This window comes from Stenella coeruleoalba, assembly GCF_951394435.1.
Source record: "Stenella coeruleoalba genome assembly, chromosome: 6".
NCBI lineage: Eukaryota > Metazoa > Chordata > Mammalia > Artiodactyla > Delphinidae > Stenella > Stenella coeruleoalba.
This window is the reverse complement of record NC_137151.1, coordinates 36,064,365-36,084,147: the sequence shown is the minus strand read 5'-3', so window position 1 is coordinate 36,084,147 and position 19,783 is coordinate 36,064,365. Positions and strand designations below refer to the sequence as shown.

Here is a 19,783-nt window from a genome sequence, read left to right as displayed (position 1 = left end):
CCATGACGATAGGCAGTCTCATAAAGAAAAAGGTATGATGGTTTGGAACTAAGGCTTCAATTCTCAATCTATCATGTAAGTAGCTATTTAATCTTGACCAAATGGCTAGGTTTCCTGAACCATGATTTCCTCATCTGCAAAATGTGGCTGTAAGCACCTGAAACTAACACAACATTGTAAATCAACCATACTTCAACTTTTTTAAAAATGTGGCTTGTAAGGCTTATATTCCTAGGGCTGTACTAATGTTTGCATGTACATGTGCACACATACACGTGCATACACGCAAACACACACACACACACACACACACACACACACACGTATTTCCCTCCAACCCCTTAATTATTGATCTTCTCACTACATCTTTCTGCATTGGCTTCACTTTCTCAGATTTGCTCTCCCGTGAAGCTGTAACAATACTGGCAGACAGATCTGGTCTTATATCTTTATGGCTTCATGGCCAGAGAGAAATAGGACTTTTCCTAACTAGAATAACCTGAAAAAAATCTGGGAAAGCACTCTTATTGGCCCACAATGGGTTAAATATTCACGGCTAGACAAATTACCCTACCCCAGGGAATGCACTAATATACTGAACCAGCTTGAGCAGGACTTAAGGGGCACGAGGTCGAGAGAGGCTGGGCGGGCCTCCTGAGCAGACACAGATGCTGGTCTATACAAAGACCATGTTGGCATCTTGATTCCTCATTTTCTAGTATTAATATACTCTTTCATTTTTAAACTAATTACTCACTATTCACTCCTCAAATAATTCTATCCGCCTGAATGACTGTAGTAGTTTTCTAGCTGGGTACCACTTCTAGATTCATCTTCCCACCACTGTCCTTTCAGATAACTTTCAAGTTCAAGAACCAACAAGGGTTTTGTGTGGCCTGTCATAAAAGATCAAACTTCTGCCATATAGCCTTAAAGTCCCTTCAATGTCTGGCTGTCCCTTATCCAGCCATCCTTATCTGCCATCTGTATTCATTAAGAGGAACTGTTCTTCTCAAATACTTTATATTCCCTGTCATGTCACAATCTTTCTCCCCCAGGCCTCTGATTATGCTAATCTCATTAGCTAAACTCGTCTACTCTTGCGTTTCCAAATCCCACTCATCTATTACAAACAAATGTTCCAATTTTGTCCTGTTTTTATATGCAACTCATACTGATCCTGCCCGCCCTTGAATTCTTACAGCATCCAAATGGATTCAATTATATAACAATTTATTACTTCCTATTTGTTTTGCCATCTCTCCGTTTAGGTTATAGGTGCTTAGAGAGGACAGACATATCTCAGAGTTACCTTCCTCTAAGATATCTTCCTTAGAGACACTGTCCTCACAGTGCGAGGCATAATGGGCACCACGAACAGATACTTGATTTTCATGCCCTTTGCAAACAAGAGAACTTCAATACCCTAAATAGTTAACCCTAGGATAAAAACAAACAGAATTGCCCTGTGATTAGACTCATCTGTCTCATTTCTCTGTAGCTGTCATGAAAATGCTATGTTTCTAATTCAACATTTAAGTCCAATTCTGCTGCTAGATAAAGGTCATCTTCAGATAGGTCATATGATATCCGGGGAGTCAGAAACTGGAAACTTGCACATGTTTACAACTGTTTTCATCACATGCAACTCTCCCACAGGGGAGACCCAGTACTCTGGTACACAAATAGGTCAGCAGTCTGTCATGTGGGCATCAGCAACCATCTCATAAATACATCTGAAAAGTTTATCTCCTGAATCTTAAGTAGCCAATTCATCCTTGCATCAAGCTGATAAGAAAAACACCAGTTCTTCATGTCTTAACTGAACTGCTGTCAGTGGTTGCTATTTTCTGGAGTGATGAAAACTTTCCAACTGAGTTGCTTCTTACGCTGCCATTTCTCTTTTTTTAAAAAACTTATGAATTCACAGAATGTAAAATTTACTAGAAATTAGATACAAATACCTGACATTCTGAAGCAAAGAGATCAGACCAACGACCTTGTAGAAAAACAAGATGTATGTACTGATTTATTTAAGTAGAAAGCCACAGAAATGGGGAGTCAAATCGGGAACGGATCAGGAAAGTAAGCAACTGCTGATTTACAGTGATAAGTATTTCAAACCCAAATTGAATAAACTAAAGCAACCATCTGTTTTATAAACTGAAATTATTAATTTTTAGTAAACTTCTGATGGGGCACTATTTTGGGCAGAGCATTAATTTATAAGAAACAGAACAACAGGCAGTCCAGAGCATTTCATAAAGGATAACTACATTTCCCAGTTATCCATCTGGGTCTTCTTCATTTCAGCGGTTTAATTAAAACTCAATGGTATTACCAATCTGTTACATTTTTCATGTTGATGGTTATTACATTCACAGTGCAGCAGGACTACAAATTAAAGTGAGAAGATGATAAATCTCATCTCCAAATTTCATTTCTGTTTTTCTAGTAACTAATACTCTGGTAATATTTTTTAGCTCACTCATGTTTATAGAACAATTTCCATTATTTTTTATGATTAAAATAAAGGAAAAAAAGAGATGCGTGAATTTTTCCACAGCTTTTTTCTTTTTGTATGCATTATATTTTCTCACTCTTCTATCAACCCACTCTGTAGATCTATTCGAGTTGGGCGCCTCGAAATCTGTAATAAACTTGTTTTATGACTTTCTTTTTAAAAACATTTGGGTTTTTTCATGAATTAATCTTTTAATATTAGACTTACTCAAATTGAAATGAGAAGCATACCATTCAATTATGAATTCTGGGGATGTAAATTCATATGTAAAATATGTTTATTTTCTGTTTAAATCATTAACATAAACAAATGATTACCTTTTCATATCAAGAATGCCTCTTCAAACCTATACCATTAAATATATATTCTTTGAGTTATACCAGAGATATAATCATACACTCTTGTTTATAGATGATTGGGAATTGGTTTAAGATAATGCCAAACATAGGATGCAGTGGGTTATACTGAAAAAAAAAGTGCTATACAAATGCTTTCAAAATATGAAAAACTATACAGCTATATGAAAAGTTGTAAAAAATCAGACTGAGGCTGACTTTCAGAAGGAAAAGCATATATACAAAATACCTCTCCCACCTCCCTCCCTCCTGATCTCCAGACCTGGAGAGGATGCACATGATAAGAATGGATATAATCCAATGTGTCTTGATAGACAATCAAAAGGGCTTTAACTTGGTGACCACCCGTTAAGAAACAATTGTTTTGAAATAACTGGTGTCAAAAACTGATCTGGAAAGTCTCCACTCCTGTCAACATTCTTGCATTCCTAAGCATTGGTTGTTCACTGCAATGCATTTGAGAAACAAGGAGAAATAATGGGAATATGTAAGGCACAGACAAGGGTAAGGGACTTAGTGGTGGGCTACGATGAGTAATTGTCTATTAATACAGCCAGCATGACTGAGAAGATCTCACAGAAATTCATAGAAATGGCAAGTGGAATGGACAGAAGAGGCCCTCAGAGCTGCTGAGAACAGGTGCTGATGAACAACAGTTTGGACCAGCTGAGTATGAGATGACTGCAGCATCCAGGGAGATCTGCAGGCCACAAACATGTCTGGATTTCAGAAGAAATTTGGAAATGTGTGTATGTATCTCCCATGTATATATTCTGTATCCCAAATGAGTATTAAAAATGTAGATGTGCTTTTGAGTGCAAGAGCTCAAGTAGAGTGAGCACAGATAGAAAGAGAGGTGAAGGCAAATCCCTGAGGAACAAAGACACTAAAGGGCAAGTAAAGGAAATGAGCCTATCAAGAAGAAAAAAGGAAGGGTTAGGGTTGTAGGAAGAAAACAAGTAAAATGTTTTCAAGAGAGGAAACAATTTCCAGGAAGAAGATACTCCAACAGTGTCAAATGCATTAAGAGATGTCAAGGAAGGTTGACCAACATGTCTGTTTGATGATCTTTACAATCCCAACTTTATAAGGGAGGTATTAGCATTATTGTTGGTATCCTTCCTTTAAATGAAGAAAATAAAGGCCCTAAAGGTTTATGTAACTTGTCCAATATCACAAAACAAGTGACTGTTAGAGAATTTTGAATCCACACTGTTCTTGTTGTATCCAAGCTCACAACCTTTCACAATTTGACTGTAGAAATTCCAGGAGTAAATAGAGATAAATTAAGGTAAATTGAGAGGAGCAATTTTTAAGAGATGAAGAGAAAGCCAGAGAGAGAGACAGAGCTGATATAGAGTAGGACTACTTATTGGTGCAAGTTAATGGAAAGACATCATCAGGATAAAGAATCCTGGGGAAGGGATGAAACCAAAGTAGCAGAGGGATCTACCTGCCTCAGATGTGGGAGAAAGGAGGGAATAACATACACAGAAGCAAATGCAGTGCCAAGAAGACTGTACAAGCGGACAGATAATTGGCCTAAACTTTTTTCTTATTGTTTGTTTGTTTTCCTGGTGAAGTTGATCAAGAAGCTATTTGCAGAGGGGAAGGTGACTGAGACTATTAAAAGAAACTTAACATTCTGTCTACCGTTCCTAAAGTATTTTAGTCTTTTAAAGGAGTATTGTCATATTCCTTTCCTTCTCTAATAATGGCAACAAATACATGTGTTGTGTGTTTTGGAGGGAGGAGAAATCAAGAAAATCATGTCATCAAATTTTTTAAAAATGTGTAAATAGTAAAGAGATTGAAATAGTAATCAAAAACTCCCAGTAAAGAAAAATCCCAGGGTAATATGGCTTCCCTAGAAAATTCAACTAAACATTTAAAGAATTAACACCAATCCTCCTCAAATTCTTCCAAATAATTGAAGAAGAGAGAACATTTCCAAACTCATTCTATGAGGCCAGTTACTCTGATATCAACACTAGCCAAAGACACAATAGGAAAAGAAAACAACAGATCAATATCCTTGATGACTATTAATGCAAAAGTCCTCAATAAAATACCAGCAAACCTAACTCAAAAGCGATTAAAGGACTAAACACCATGATCAAGTGGGATTTATACATGGAATACAAGGAGAGTTCAACATACAAAAATCAAGCAGTAAAATACACCATTTGGCAAAATGAGGCACAAAAACCACACAATTATCTCAAATGATGTGGAAAAAGCATTTGACAAAATTCAACATCCATTTATTATAAAAACACTCAACAAACTAGGAATAGAAGGAAACTATTTCAACATAATAAATCCATATATAAAAAGCCCACAACTAACATCATACTTGATGGTGAAAGACTGAAAACTTTTCTTCTTAAATCAGGAACAAGGCCAGGATGCTCACTCTCACCACTATTATTCAACATAATACTAGCAGTTCTAGCCAGAGCAATTAGATAAGAAAAAATAAATAAAAGGCATCCAAAGTGAGAAAGCAGCGAGATTATCTCTGTTCACAGACAATATGATCCATATGTAGAAAACTCAAAAGATTCCACCAGAAAATTAAAGCTGTTACAACTATGAAACAATTTCAGCAAAGTTATAGGATACAAATCAACACACAAAATTCAATTGTGTTTCTATGTGCTAACAATGACCAATCTGAAAAGGAAATCAAGAAAACAATCCTATTTGCTGTAGGACATCATAAAGGATAAAATACTTAGGAATACCCCTAAACAAGGAGGTGAAAGATGTGTACACTGAAAACTACAAAACATTGTTCAAAGAACTCAAGGATGGTACAAATTAATGGAACGATACCCCATGCCCATGGATTGGAAGACTTAATATTGTTAAAATGTCCATACTACCCAAAGCAATCTATAGATTCAATGCAATCCCTATGAAAATCCTAATGACTTATTTTATAGAAATATAAAAAACAACCTAAAATCCATATGGAATCTCAAGGGACCCAAAATAGACAAAACAATCTTAAAAAAAACAACAAAGTTGGAGGTCCCACACTTCCTGATTTCAAAACATAGCACACAAAGCAGCAGTAATTAAGACAGTATGAGACTGCCATAAAGACAGATATTTGGACAAATGGAACAGAATAGAGAGCCTAGAAATAAACTCCTGCATATATGTCCAGATGACTTTCCACAAGCCAAGACCACACAATGGGGAAAGGACGGTTTGTTCAAAAAATGGTGCTGGGAAAACTGGATATCCACATGCAAAAAATGAAGTTGGACCTTTACCTTATAACCATATATAAAACTTAACTCAAAATGGATCGAAGACCTAAATGCAAGCACTGAAACTGTAAAACTCCTAGAAGAAAACATAGGAGGAAAGCCTCAGGACATTAGATTTGACAGTGATTTCTTGGATATTACATCAAAAGCACAGTCAACAAAAGCAAAATTAGACAAATGGGACTACGTCAAACTGAAAAACTTCTGTGCATCAAAGGAAACAACAGAGTGAAAAGGCAACCAACCTACAGAATAGCAAAAATATTTACAAATTATATATCTGATAAAAGGTTAATATCCAAAATATATAAGGAACTTCTACAACTCAACAGCAACAAAACAAATTTGATTTGATTTAAAAATGGGCAAAGGACTTGAATAGATAATTCTAAAAAAAATTATATATGAATGGCCAACAAACATATGAAAATCTGCTCAACATCACTAATCATAAGAGAAATGCAAATCAAACCTACAGTGAGATATTAGCTCACATCCATCAGTATGGCTACTATCGGAAGAACAAAAAATAGCAAGTGTTGGCTAGGATGTGGAGAAATTGGAACCCTTGTGCACTGTTGCTGGGAATGTAAAATGGAGCAGCCATCATGGAAACGAGTATGGGGGTTCCTCAAAAAATTAAAAATAGAATTGCTATATGATCCAGCAATCCCACTCCTTGATATATATCCAAAGGAATTCAAAGCAGGAATTTGAAGAGATATCTCCATATTTGTGTTTATCACAGAACTATTCACAATAGCCAAGAGTTGGAAGCAACCCAAATGTCCATCAGCAGATGAACATGTGCTATATACACACAATGGAATAGTATGCAGCCTTATATAAGAATGAAACCTTGTCATATGCTGCAACATGGATAAACTTCACAGACATTTTACTAAGCAAATAAACCAGTCAAAAAAGATAAATACTGTATGATTCCACTCATACAAAATAACTAAAGTAGTGAAAACCATAGAAACAGACAATAGAAAGGTGGCAGGTTGCCAGGGGCTGAAGGGAAGAGACTGGGGAATTACTGTTTACTGAGTATAGAGTTTCAGTGTTGCAAATGAAAAAGTTCTGGAGATCTGTTGTACAACAACGTGAATATACTCAACTCCACTCAACTGTACACTTAAAACTGGTTAAGATGGTAAATATCATAGTATGTGTTTTTTACCCCAATAAAAAAAATTAGAAAACAAAACAACCATGGGTCCATGTGAACATATAGAGGAATGGCAATTAGGGTGAAAGAAGGGTTATAGGGCAGCAACGTTCTCTGATGTGCAAATAAGGGGGTTAAAAGTTTGGCTTTGGTGTTCTACTGGAAAGGTGGGCTATGGCTAGCTTGATAAAAATAGAAACTAGTCATGGAAAATAGGGTAGTACACGGTTTTATTTTAGAAAAATATATAATTCTGTCAAGGTTATCTACTTTAAAAGTTAAATATAGCACACAACAGTTCATCAATCAAGTACAGCAAACAGAATGTATATCTCATCTCTATATTTCCAGCTCACTGGAGGAATTGAAAATGGAAACATATAGAGATAAGGAAGCTTATTACATTTTTTAGGTATAATTTCTGGTTGATAGGCTGAAAAGATTATCAACTGGAAATTACATCATGGCCAAATAAGTGGATATTCGCCTCCAAAATAATGTAGCTTGTTAGATACACCTCCCTTCTCCTTTCCACTACCTTCAGAGAGCTGGAATTGGCAAGATTCTTAGCCTAGAGAAATTGATTAAGGGGAGAAGAGAGTAGGAAGGGCATGGTCCCCATAGAATCTGGTGGGGTAAGAAGAGCTGAACTTATGATATATAATTATATAACATATTATAATACTGTATGCCATCTATCCCGTCTGCTCTGTGAATTGCTGCAGTAGCCATCCACTCTGAGTTCACACAGTGGACCAGGCAGCCAAGTGGGAATTAAGGAAAAGTTGATGCCAGACACAGTCACCTTGGACTTGGCTGCTCAGGTCCATCAGAGGCGGGGCACAGGTACTTGAGAACCAAGAGGACAGGCAGTGAAGGAGAAATTAAAGAATATTACAGAAAACAACCAGGTCCTACTGTATAATACAGAGAACTACATTCAGTATCCTATGATGGGATTCCCTGGTGGCGCAGTGGTTGAGAATCCGCCTGCCAGTGCAGGGGACACGGGTTCGAGCCCTGGTCCGAGAAGATCCCACACGCTGCAGAGCAACTAAGCCCGTGTGCTGAGCCTGCTCTCTAGAGCCTGCGAGCCACAACTACTGAGCCCATGTGCCAAGAGCCCGTGCTCCACAACAAGAGAAGCCACTGCAATGAGAAGCCCGCGCACCACAACGAAGAGTAGCCCCCACTCGCTGCAAGTAAAGAAAGCCTATGCGCAGCAACGAAGACCCAACACAGCCAAAAATAAAATAAAATAAATAAATTTATTTTTTAAAATCCTATGATAAACCAAAATGGAAAAGAATATAAAAAAAGGAATGTGTATACATGTATAACTGAATCACTTTGCTGTACAGCAGAAATTAACACAACATTGTAAATCAACTATACTTCAATTTAAAAAAAGAAGAATATTGCAGAGAACACTGGGGCCTTTTATTCTTTTGCTAAGGTGTGTGAAAGCATACCTGAGATTAGGTAATAAAAACTAAAAAGAAACGAATTCTAAAAAGCACAAAAGCAAACCCAGGCTCCAATTCCTCCAATCTATGTTTACAGCTTGAGAAGCTTCTAAGTATAGTAGCCATTTCCCTGCAAAGTGACAGCCAATCAGAAAGATAAGGGACATCTGAGTTCTCCCAGTGTAGGGACAGGGTGCAAATTGGCCCAAAGGCTCTATTGACTAAAACCACAGTGCTCTGTTTTGTAAATAATGGTTTGCAAAAACAGAGGCTTTATGAATTCCATTATCTAATGATTTTCCATTAACATGCTAATTAATTCTATAATTAAGAAAACATTAAAAGCCTAGAAAATCAAGGAAATGCTGAACTGAAATTGCCATCCAGTCCTAAAGACAGTACTGCCGATAGTTAGTAAGATCTGGAACAAATTCCAAGCATTCTACCTTCGTTATCAAACTGCGCTTTCCGCCTTCCTTAGCCTAGTACTCTTACCTGGCCTATTGTCTGACCTTACAAGAGAAATAAAATCCAGTTTATGCTATATATAGAAGTAGCCTTGCACGTAAGTAGAGTAAGATGCCAGCGGATACGGTGTTCTTTGTGGGTCTGCAGAATGAAATGTTCCCTGAACTTTAGTGTGGACAAGCCTGCCGGCCACAGGTGTAGACGGAGTCCTCTGAGTTAAGATGCACATTTAGAATAAACCTATTGGGAGGGAAGCATTCTTATGAGAAAGAAATGATATGATAAACAATCATGAACATAATTTGATCTGGGTCATCAGAAAGAAGCAAGCCAGGCTCCTAAGAAAAGCACACTGCTGAAGGTTAAAAGAAGTGTAGACAAGAAAGGGAGGGGGAGGGCTTCCCTGGTGGCGCAGTGGTTGAGAGGCCGCCTGCCGGTGCAGGGGACACGGGTTCGTGCCCCGGTCCGGGAGGATCCCCCATGACGCGGAGCAGCTGGGTCCGTGAGCCATGGCCGCTGAGCCTGCGCATCCGGAGCCTGTGCTCCGCAGTGGGAGAGGCCTCAACAGTGAGAGGTCCGCGTACCGCAAAAAAAAAAAAAAAAAAAAAAAAAGAAAGAAAGAAAGGGGAACCATGCAAGGGAAATTGCCTCCTTTGGTCCTCAGGAGACTAGTCCTAATTATCTGGAAATAACCAAGAATCCATTTTGGCAGAAGGAACAAGATACACCATGGTATTACTATTTTAAGCAACTATTCCTTCTGTGGTGGTTTTATGTGACTGTCATCTTTAGTCAAGGGTTTCAAGAGAGTAAAAAGGACTAAAGCTATCGAATTGCCAATTATTTACTACTCCGTTCCTAAACCGCATGCATTTTTAAGGAATTCATCATTTGGGAAATTGTTTTGCTTTGGGGCTTAGGAAGCTCTACTTTGAAGGACTAGAACTAAAGCTACTTTTTAAAGGAGTTCTAAATTGAGTGCTTAACGAGGAAGACCCAAGGTAGAAAAGCCTCAGTGAGGAGAATGTCAAGTCCTGCCAGCACTATACTCACGGTACTCATTCCCCAGGCCTCCAGGTGTTAAAAGGAGCTGTGTACTTTATTCGCCCAGGCCAGAAGACCAGTACAGTATACGTACTAAGAAAGGGAAGAGATCAATTTGAAGAAACTAACATCCCTTTAAACTCCAGTGGCTGAGTCTAGATAATTTTCTTAAATGGGGCAGCCCATTGAACATTGCACTTCTGGAAATTCACTAAAGAAGCCAGGTTCCCCATCTGGTCCCAGCCGCTCGAATTCAGAATGCATCACAGAGGAGAGTAACAAAGCTCTGGTGCTATCCTTCACTGCAAGGAGTGTGAGTCATAAACCTTTTAGCGGTGGGTCTACGACTATGAGATGTGTAACTTCAGGGATGCTGTCACATGCCACAGTCTACCCCAATGTCTTCATTACACGCAGTCAGGAAGAAATAAGGACAGGCTCAAGGAACAGGTCTTATGCAGACAAGGATAAGAATAGATAGAAGGTAGCAACTATATTTAGCAAGTAATTCAACAAGAGGAAAGGGCAGATGGATTTAGTTCCCTTTTACTTTTCTATTTCCAACTTGCTGAAACCAGAGTGGGGAAATGAACATGAGAGAGACCTGGGCTTTGATTCTTTGCTAAAGTAGGATTATGTGAGTAACAAAGACGATGTACCAGAAAGGTTACTCCAGAAATCAGATGACTTTGGTTGTGGTGTGACCTTCAACAAGTGGATTTTGTTTCTAGACCCAGAGCTCTTCACCTACAAATTAAAGAAATTATAGAAGAATAACCTCTGTGCTCTGTTTCATTTTCCAAACAGTCCATGACTAAATACATTTATAATCAAACTAAATGTACAAGTGAAAAAAAAAAACACTTTTCAGAGTCTATGAAAATGAATGGAGTTTACAGATTCAAGTTTCTTCAGACTACAACTGGTAATACTGTTTTGGAACTGCAATTAGTGTTCCAGAAATTTCTTCCATCCAAGCCTAAACCACTGTATTTCAGTGAAAGGATGCTAAGCTTTTGGATATTGTACTTGAGTCTTTATGCCAAAGTAATCGCTCAAGGCACATTTGAATTTTTATGACTCTAATGATGTCAGTTCACAAGATGGACTACTTCCCTTGGAAAACAGAGAGTCCTCCAGGTGGCAGAACAGACGGAGGGCCAACTTTTACTTATGGCTCAGGTTACACAGACGCTGCACCTTAAATAATTGATACGATGGGATCATACTTGGGCCTCATCTGTGGGAACAGACTGAACTGAAACCAGATATGCCTCAATCTGTATAGTAACCACTGCTCAACAGCAGAGACACAGTGGCAAGTCCATTAGGCTAGCCAGAGTCGGGAGGCTCATGCTACTTAAGTACTGAGCAGATGATCGATTCTGGCTAAAATGCCTAGTTCCACCCCACTCCCAGCTGAGAGCTCAGCAAAGCTGACTGGCTGCCTCAGTTAAACAACAGCTGGCTTTGGGAGGCCATAGATGAAACGAAGTAGCCGTCAGCCTCTGACATTCCCCCACGAAAGAACCCAATACGGTACGCTATTTCGATGAGCTAAATAATATCTATAGACACCGTGGCAACGTGAACCTACTTCCATTTACTACGGGGAACTAGGAGAATAGGAATAAAGTGGGGAATGGTAATCCTACCATTCCAAACTGAAGAGTTCATATAAATTCAAAAGTTGTGCTCCAAAGTTTGAGAATGGGTACTTTCCTCATTTGGAAAAAACCAAAGCACGGCTGAAAATGTTCCTCATGAAAGTAATTGATGGTTTATCCAAATTGCCTCCTGTATGAGACTGCTACCAGTGTTAATGTGAGTGCTATTTTTCTAGGTATTTCTACAAATTTTCTTTTTAGAGCCTCATAATAATGCTGACTGTAACACAGGCTGGATAACTCTTATTATCCATTTTATCATTAGGAGCCCTGAGGTTTACTTCCAAGAAGTGCAATGCCATGACTGGAGAATGAAACCACTGATTCATGACCAGCAGCGTCAGGATCCAGGTCCTTTTCCACTATAAAGTGCTAAGTGCTCTCTGCCTTCTGCATCCCTACCAATGAGTGTGCAGCGTGGCCAGATGCCGTGGCCACATGCCGTGGCCACATGCCGCCTCCACATAGACGAACTCTCTGGATCAAAAAGGAGGCAAGGGGAGGTGAGAGACTCCAGAAAAAACACATCTGCTGGAAGCTGCACTTCATGACCAGTGAGAAGCAATGGGGACCAAGCATTTTCTAGATCACATGCTTGGACTACTATAAGAGGCACTATGGGGTGGTGGGAAGTAGGCAGGAGTTGCAGAGATCCAAGCTCAAAGCTGAGTTCTGTTGCTCATGAGCTGGTGACTTGGAGCAAATTCCTGAACTTCTTGATGCCTGGCTCTTCTCACCTATAATACAGGATAACTAGTCTACCTGGCACGGTAGGTCTTCCATAAATAGCACCTTTCTTACCACGCCTGCTGCTTGCAGCCACCAAGTCCTTTCAAGGCCACGAAGTTCAGTTTGAACCAATAGACCTGATATTCTCCTTGCCCATCATGAGTAGAGGCTATAGTACATGCTTTTCCCAACCAATTCCCTACAGGCCACAGACAATCAAAACAACCCTACATCTAACAAGCACACTGAAATCTGCTCTCCAGCACTTTTCTTTTCGCAGCTAGTAGATTTTTAAAAAACTAAAATAAAAAGCCTGCCGTGTCTGGTCTCCTTCTTCCCTTTAGCAAAGATTAGACCAAAAAGAAAGCAATTTAACAATTATTAGGTAAAGTAGGAGTGGCTCTTTATCTCTTTTTATACCAGAAGAGAAGGAGATGGTTGGTTATTTCTGCAATCATTATAAAATGTGCTTCACGTACACACACTTGACACAAACCTGGAAATGAAGGGTCATGTTGAGCAGAGATTTCTTTTTTTTTTGGTTCTGTTTAACTGTAGCTATTATTATAACCATGCACAAATATTAAGCACTTATTCTATAAGGCATTAGTTTAGGACTCAGGCTCTGGAATCGAAGTGGGTTTGAAACCTGGCTCCACCACTGACTTGCTGTGTGACCTTGGGCTGAGTAGTTAACCTCTCTGTACTTCGGTCTCCAGCTCAACAAAATCAAAACACTACTACACCAACCACAACCTGCATGAGGCAAAAGAATATAAAAATCCATGCAAAGCACTTGGAAGAGTGCCTGACTGTTAAGAAAAAGTAGTAAATGTTAGCAATTATGCTTAGTTATTACTGAGTGAACCTCATAGGTCTTGAGAGAAATGTGATAAATAAAGACTGGTTGGGCTAGTTAAACTCTTGAGAGTTTGAAATAGCATTTTATAATAAAGTCAATGAAAAACTCTCCCATACTCATGTTGCCTGCTGCTATCACAGGAGAGACAACATCCTATCACCACCTGATACAAGACACGCAGCAATTTATGAGAAAGCCTTCTCTCTGGCTCTGGACTGAGTGCCCTGATTATTTCTACACTGTGCAAAACTAACCATTGCACTTTGCTTCGAAAAAGATTTCTTTAAGTCTCGTAGCTCAGTTCCGAGCACAGTTGGACCCCCATGTGAATGTTCCCTCAATACTGCAATGTCTTGAAAAAGACTGGTACCTCACCCTATTGCAGGGATGTGGTTTCCCTACACCTCTCTGAGATCCCACCCTACAGATAAAACCCTCTTCTGTTGGGCGCATTTTATTGTACAAGCAGTCCAACTCCCATCTAAGATAACCCAGAAAACATATTTGTGTTCCTTCTAGCTAAAATCCAATTCTTTTCATCTTGAATTGTTCTAGCACAAAATGGCATCTTAAAGATTTCATTGTATTTACCTTATCTACCTCTTTATCTTTTTTTCAATAATGTTACTAATAATATAGCTCAAATTATATAACTATAAGGTACCTGTCATCGGATAGACACTGATCACAATTCACATAACTCATTTTCATCTGCATAATAATAATGTCATAAGGTCATAATAACAGTTATATAATATTAACTATAATGTATTGTATTATAGTTGTATGATATTATATATTGTATAATATCATATAACTATTATTATGACCTTTTCAAAGGTGATAAAACTCAGACAGAGAGAATGTAAGTGGCTCAGGATCATAGAGCCAGAAAGCAGAGAGCCAGAGGCACACATACCACTGTACTACAGTTGAATTCCTCCCTCCCTTTCTACCTTGCACCATCCATCCGCCCCTTTATCCATCTGCCCATCTCCTCATCCGGCTATCAACCAATCAGTAGAGGGGAAAGAAGGAATTAAAGCATTTGCTTAGAAAGGAATTTGGAATTTAACTAATTCAAATATATCAGTAGGATTTGGTGGTTGTAAAGTGCTCACTTGCAGTAGGTTCAGCACGGCATGCATTATTAAAGAAACTGCTTTAAATGAGTGTCAATTTTTCAAAACGTAAAAACTGGCTCTATTCAAGAAACCCAGCAGACTTGAAGGGATGTATACAATATAACTATACAGCGGCCACGTTACTAAGCTGTGAACATTATATCTGAAAGGAAAGACATAATCAACAATTATTCTTTTCTTTCAGTAAGAAGAAAGCTAGGTAGGAGTATGTCTAAACTATCCTTCCTTCCTTAATGAAACTGTTATTGATTGTTCATCCTACGGAAGCACTGCCTTGAAGCAATTTCTTTTACCTGCAGGCTCTCACATTTAATTTGGATGTATGCTTAAGGAAGAGTTTATCAATAAAAGCTCCAGAGGAATGCCAAAAGGTTTGTATTAGGAAGAAACAGTGAAAGCAATTCTATGAATTTTGTTAAACACAAAGATGATCAAAGAATTACTAATGAATGGCATTTAAAGAGCAATTTCCATGTGAATCTGGGTCATATCAACATAGTCATCACTCTGAATGTTCTCAGTGGGTATAAACATTAAAAATTTCCATGCACAAAACATAAATTTGATACTGTTAGAGGAAAGGGCAAATATATTCGTTCACCAACAGCTGGGCTTCAAGTTGACTTTGCTGACCAAAATTAATATCTCCCACGTTCTTTTAGCATCATCCCTTATTATGTACCTGTTACTGAACAAAGCACGATCTATGTACTATCTCATTTGATCTTATAATTCAGGTACCATCAACCACAATATTATACACAAAGAAAGTAAGGCACAGAGAATTTAAGAAATTTGCGCCAAATTATATGAGTACCAAATGGCAGAGCCAGCATTCAACCTCACGTTTGTGTGTTTCCAGAACCCACATTCATAACTCCAGGAAAGGAACAGTTTGTATACACAAAGTACTTTGATTCTCTACCATGTACCAAAAAGCCTCTGAATAAATAAATATTTTCACAACATTCATCAATGCTTCAGGACCATGAATTTTTTTAGACTTAAGGAAGCTATATTTGCACAATGTGACCAACCACAAAACCCACGTGCAATGTTAGAAAATGCTCTTGGGATTCAGCCTACTTTAGATTCTCAAACATATGCTGGAACCATCAAGTCCCACACGGAGATGACTAAGTCCCTCTCAGAACACTGCCCCTTATCCCTAAAAGTGTGCCACCTTCTAGAACGACCCCACCACAGAAAGGACTAGTTGCAGGACCACCTGCATGGTGACTTTTCTCCGCCCCTCCTCTCTGAACTCTCCCCTCATTCTCTCCTGCTTTCTCTCCTGCCCCACACCCCTTGCTAAACTATACTCAGTTCTAAATGTTTATACGGCAAGTTGTTTTCTCCCTCCTGGATTAATTTCTCCAGAGACAGATGACACACTATTTGAGTTCTCTTTCCCTGGGAAGCTGTTCCAGGAGTCCCCAAACCAGTCCTGATCTTGAAAGGAGCTCAAACCAGGGAAGATACCTCCCCAAAGACCCCAGAGGGGCCCTAGCAGTCAATATAAATCTGAGAACATGACTGTCTTCTCTGCCTGCCAACAACTCCTTCCTATGCCACTCTACTCTCAAGGTTCACAGCAAGTCATTCCATTATGCCAGTAATTTGTGCCCCCCCCCAAGGAAATCATGCAGGAAAATGAACAGTGACAATAGCCAAGGCCAAAACAAAACAATCAGTAACAACAGAAAAGGACTTAAGTTGTTTGCCATATTACAAATACTAAAGTATCACATACAATACATTCAGATGTATTCATTTTGAACGCTGATGGAGCATGTTCACGAAACCTCCATTAACAATGCCATCCACCTTTCCCCTTTATTTCCTATATGGTTTTTGACTATATGTTAGACACAACCTGACTAGTATTCAGGGTTTCATAGATCAATAGAAGCTCAAACTGGATTTTCCAAAGTCACGTATGTATTTTGTCATGCATTCATTCTTCTATTCACGACACATTCATGAAGCTCAAAACTGAACAAGAACACTGGGGTGCATGTATCTTTTCGAATTATGGTTTTCTCCGGATATACGCCCAGGAGTGGGGTTGCAGGATCATGTAGCAGCTCTAGTTTTAGTGTTTTAAGGAACCTCCATACTGTTCTCCATAGTGGCTGTACCAATTTACATTCCCACCAACAGTGTAGGAGTGTTCCCTTCTTTCCACACCCTCTCCAGCATTTATTGTTTGTAGATTTTTGGTGCAAACGGACTTATTTACAAAATAGAAACAGAGTCACAGAAGTAGAAAAAAATTATGGTTACCAAGGGGGAAAAGGGGGGGAGGGATAAATTGGGAGATTGGCATTGACATATTCACACTACTATATATAAAATAGATAACTAGTAAGGACCTACAGTATAGCACAGGGAACTCTACCCAATACTCCGTAATGACCTATATGGGAAAAGAATCTAAAAAAGAGTGGATATATGTACATGTATAACTGATTCACTTTCCTGTACACCTGAAACTAACACATTGTAAATCAACTATACTCCAATACAAATTAAAAAAAAAAAGAATATTATACTTCAATTTCCAACTCTACTACTCATCTCTTTCCTCAGATGTCATATGGAGATAATAATCTCATACTATATTTGTGAGGATTCAATGAGATAAAGCATGTAAGAGCAACCAGGGATGTAATAACTGGTCAATCAATATAAGTAGTATCACTGCTATTACTTCTAGAACACTTTGTGGGAATTTTTATAAGATTTTTCTTGTATGTGATTAATTTTGTGCATGACACAGTATCTTATGTAGCTCTAGAGATTTTTAAATGAGCCTAGGAAGCAAATTTTGGCAGCTCTACTCAACATATCTCTGCAAAAAAAAAAAATTAAAACTATTAAAAAACATGAAGTGTTTTAAATCAAAGCTGTCTTATAAATTCTCTGAAAAGATTAAATGAAAACTGAATCACTCAATTTCTGAGAACTTTAAGATACAAAATTTTCAGGCAAACATAAAAACTTCAGAAAAATGTTTTTTCATCAGCTATAGCTGCCTATGTCAAATTTCCTCTACTATTAGTGCCACACCTATCACCTAAAATACTGCACCAAAGGAGAAGTCCCACTGCTTAATGTTGGTGACATTTATTCTTCAGCTTGAAAAGGCAAAACCAAAAGCTCCAAACTGAACTATCTGTAGGCCAGTGAAATACAGCAGTTGTCCTTTCAAAAGAAGGAGAAAAAGACAATATTTCATGATTTGAGACCATAATTATTACTTCAGCGTCTCTTAAACAAAAGTTCTCAGATTTTAAGGAGTTGATTTTCACTACAAAACAGTTCATGAAAGTAAACTGTCAATTACTTCTAGGTGTACAAATTATTAAGATAATAGCTTTTATTACTTAAAAATTAAAATTATCCCATGGCCCTTGTTTATCGTATTTTCATTTTATCATTTTCTTGTTTTGTTTTGTATTTTCTCTCTTGGTTATCAAATATTGCTTTGAGGCAGTGCGCACGGTGGTCCCCCGGATCTGTCTCTTGCTTCAAGTGTTTGGACGGAACAGACCCAGGGACGCCCTTTGCTCCAGCCTCCGACCACCCTCCAACCTTTCTTCCAGTCGCAACCTTCGGAGTCAGACACTCAGCTATCCTCAGGACCAGCCAACACCATTTTTTGAGCTTAATTCCTTATCAACTGTGAGCTCCCAGATTTGTCAGAATTATTCCACCGAGGTGGAGGCCGCCGTCAACCGTCTGGTCAACATAACATCTGTGGGCCTCCTACACCTCCCTCTCTCTGGTCTTCTATTTAGACACGCGCCGATGTGGCTCTGGAGGGCGTGGGCCACTCGTTCAGCGAATGGACCAAAGAGATGCACGAGGGCGCCAAGCGTCTCTTGAAAATGCAAAACCAGGGCAGCAGCCGCGCCCTCTTCCAGGACGTGCAGAAGCCATCTCCCGATGAGTGGGGTAATACCCAGGACGCTATGGAAGCCGCCATTAAAATGGAGAAGAACCTGAACCAGGCCCTTTTGAATCTGCGTGCCCTGGGTTTTGCCCGCACAGAACCTCGCCTCTGCGACTTCCTGGAGAGCCACCTCCTAGATGAGGAGGTGAAACTCATCAAGAAAATGGGTGACCACCTGACCAACCTCTGCAGGCTGGCTGGTCCCCAGGCTGGGCTGGGCAAGTGTCTCTTTGAAAGGCTGACCCTCAAGTATGACTAGGAACTTTCGGAGCCCAGCGGCCTTTGAGGAGCCCCTCTGGCGTCAGGGCTTCTGCCTGAAGCCCGTCTCTGCAGCCACTGGGCAGCTTTCTAACCATCCTGGACCCCTCTCCCAAGCCTTGGACCAAATGGAAACAATAAAGCTTTTTGCAGCAAAAAAAAAAAAATTCTTTGATACAATGTAGGTCAACAAGTGGATTGAAATGTACCAACTTGTACAGATTTGAAAATAAACAATTTAAATTTTCATAAAAAATTTAAATTTTCATTTAAAATTTTAAAAACAATATTTCCTATCTTTGTAACTGATTCAAAGAATAAAATCTGAAGACTACTTAATTCTACATCAATGCTTCCATTTTTGTCCATTTTTAATCAAAGATATAATGAAACCTTTTTCACATTTCTTATCTAGAAAATTTCTTCATGTGCTTAATTCTGCATATAAGTGAAATCATCACAGTATTTGTCTTTGTCTGACTTATTTCACTTGGCATAATTCCCTCAAGGTCCATCCATGTTGTCTCAAATGGCAGGATTTCCTTTTTTATGGCTGAGTAGTATTCCTGTGTGTGTGTGTGTGTGTGTGTGTGTGTACGTGTGTGTGTACGTGTGTGTGTAAAACACATTTTCATTATTCATTCAGCTGTCAACAGAAACTTAGGTTGTTTCTATGTCTTGGTTATTGTAAATAATACTGTATGATACACTGCAGTGAACATGGGGGCTCAAATATCTCTCAGGACAGTGATTTCATTTCCTTTGGCTATATACCCAGAAGTAGGATAGCTGGCTCATACGGTAGTTCTATTTTTAATTTTTTGTGAAACCTCCATGCTGTTTTCCATAAT

General features: G+C 38.8%; 1 protein-coding gene and 1 pseudogene across 2 annotated transcripts in view; one reads left to right on the top strand and one right to left on the bottom strand.

Annotated features, from left to right (window-relative positions):
• The window catches only part of THSD7B (thrombospondin type 1 domain containing 7B), a 1,185,627-nt gene that overhangs the window by 727,066 nt on the left and 438,778 nt on the right, over positions 1-19,783 (bottom strand). The gene's annotated exons all lie outside the window — the stretch shown is intronic.
• Positions 12,432-19,254, top strand: LOC307188344 (ferritin light chain-like; annotated as a pseudogene). Its single transcript has 2 exons — positions 12,432-12,483; positions 18,216-19,254. The product of its transcript is annotated as a ferritin light chain-like (transcript).